Genomic DNA, 2446 nt, shown 5'->3' on the forward strand with positions numbered 1-2446 from the left:
GTCTTCTATGAAGGCTCGACGAACCTGGGCTCTGCCACGGCGGTTGAAAGCGGCGAACATTCTTGGAGGAAGGTTGGCTGCTGGCTCGTCGGTTGCTTCCCAGTCTGTAACATACACGCGCTGTCCATCCCTGACGTAGGAATCGGTGATGCTGCGGACGTAGTAGTTTCCTGCTGCCAAGGTCTCGGTCGTCTTCGTCTCTTCGTCGCTACTGCCGCTATCGTCACCAAGAGCTTTATGCAGCGTCAACTTTGCCTCGGCTACGCGCGGCGGTGGGATCCAAATAACGTCGCTCTCACTGTCGCTGTTGTCGCTGTTGGCAGTGTTATTATTCGAGGGTGTCGGCTCTTTTTCTTCGGCGCGTGTTGAGCCTGCATCGAAATGCGTTTCCCCACGAGCATTAGAAGGTGGCTGCTGCTTCTCGTCTGCGTCCAGAGTGGATACGCTGTCTTCAAGCGAGTCGGTCGTAGCGGTATTTTCTGCTCCCATCGGTGTCGCTTTATCCTCAGCGGCGTCACTCGGCTCACGCAGTAGGCCTGACCATGCTTTAACGTAACTACCTTCGATGTGGCGCCGTCCACCTTGGAGAAGGGCAATGAACGCCTCGGACAGAAGACTGGTGAGCTCGCTGGAGTTTGATTCAACTGGGGGAAGCTTGAGTCTTAGGAGTCGAACGGCTTCGTCCGAGAACTTTACACGAGGGTAATTGTCCTTAATAAAAGGTCTAACTGGTCCTGTAAAAACTCTACGACTAAGTGGTCGCATCTTGCAGCTGCAAATTTGACAATGAAGAAACTTTTAAATAACGATCCAGTAACTGAGTATCCAATTTTAGCTAGGTCCCTTTTCTAAAATTAAGAATGAAGTCTTTTTCTAAAAAATAAGAATGAAGTCAAACGTCTCAATCACAAAACAAATTTTCATATTTTGTTGTCTATTTGCGGTTAAACACCTCATGGGTTTCAACTGGTGCGGGGTCAACTGTACCACCAATCGCAATACGAGCACGGAAAGCATTAACATGTGCATCAAGCTTACCTTCACGGTAAATTTTGCGCAGTTGTTTCAGTACACTCGAACCATTTTTTCGCTTTGCCCCGCATTCTTCAAAATACTTGTACAGTTCTTCTTCGGCCTCCATGCCAACACGTTGAACTTGGTCGCAGTAATCCGGAGAGGTATCATCGAGCACGAATCCATTCGGCAAAAACAGCTTCATGTAGTTTACGGTGTGCTTGTAGGCCGACTTCTTTTGACGATCGGAGCATACATTCCACAGGCGCGGGGTCTTCGCATACCACTCAAACCAAATAGCAGAAGGGCTCGTTGGTAACGCCTTGCTTCCACACCCTTTTGGATTAGTGCGCTCAACTTCGGGTGACGACTGCCCTGTCGTGGGTTCACGATCCTGCTGAGTGCGACCCGCTCGCGTCTCAAGCGCTGTGATCCTTTCGGATAGAGCTCGGTTCATCGCCACCAACTCTCCAATTATGCAGTTTTGGTAGTTTATGAGTTTGTCCTCGCTTGTCAATTTCTCGGCATCCCCACTGGATTCCTCAAGCTCTTTCCGCGACGCCTTGCTTTGAAGTTCGGAGCTCCAGGCCATTACTTGCGTGTTGGTCAACCCAAGTGTCATCAAACATTGCCGCATCCTAGCTGCGTACAGGCACATAGGATAACGTTCCAAGACCTCTGGAAAATACTGGATCAACGAAGCCGTAAGGACTTCAGCGACGTGGCTGTTGAGTTTTTTTGTTGGGGTCTTGAGTGTTTACGCTGGATTGAAATAGCAGGTGGCTCAGCTCCAGCGCTCTTTGTCTGCTTGCGGAATCAAACCAAGATAACGTCGGTACTGGAGGCTTCTTGCTTAAATCCCAACCGCTGAGAACGCGAGCTACCTTCTGATCTTCGCTAGTCGTGTTGAAAACGTATGCAAACGCCTTATTCGTTGCTGTCATATTCCATGAGCCCCGATCAAAAATCCACTGAGCACTAAGAAGTGGGTCGCTGTTGGCATGCTGCGCTCCGCCGCGTCGGAACGAATGAGAAGTCAAATTTGCCGTTGGCTTTGCTTTAGCCTGAGCAGCAGAAGCAGACTTGACTACGCGGTTCACGTACGCATGAATCTTCATGTTTTCGTCAGGTAACTTCCGTTTCTTTTGAGGGGGTTCGATTGAGCTATCAAGTTCATCACAGGCATCCAGAGCTTCAGCCAGCGGAATGTCGGTAGGCGCATTCAAATTTTCATCGTGGGTAGCTGCGAGATGAGGGTGCTCGAGCAACTGCGCACAAGGGGCGTCTTGCATCACCAACGCCATAGCAATAGCATGAAGTGGACACGTAATGAAGCTGTGGTGAAGCGCTTGAGAAATTTGGAGAATGTGAGACGGATGGAAATGGACCAATCAGCTGCGAGGGGTCGCCTACTCCAAGTGCGCAACCAGAA

Source organism: Phytophthora parasitica (genome assembly GCF_000247585.1).
Source record: "Phytophthora parasitica INRA-310 unplaced genomic scaffold supercont2.1, whole genome shotgun sequence".
In the NCBI taxonomy this organism is placed as follows: domain Eukaryota; phylum Oomycota; class Peronosporomycetes; order Peronosporales; family Peronosporaceae; genus Phytophthora; species Phytophthora nicotianae.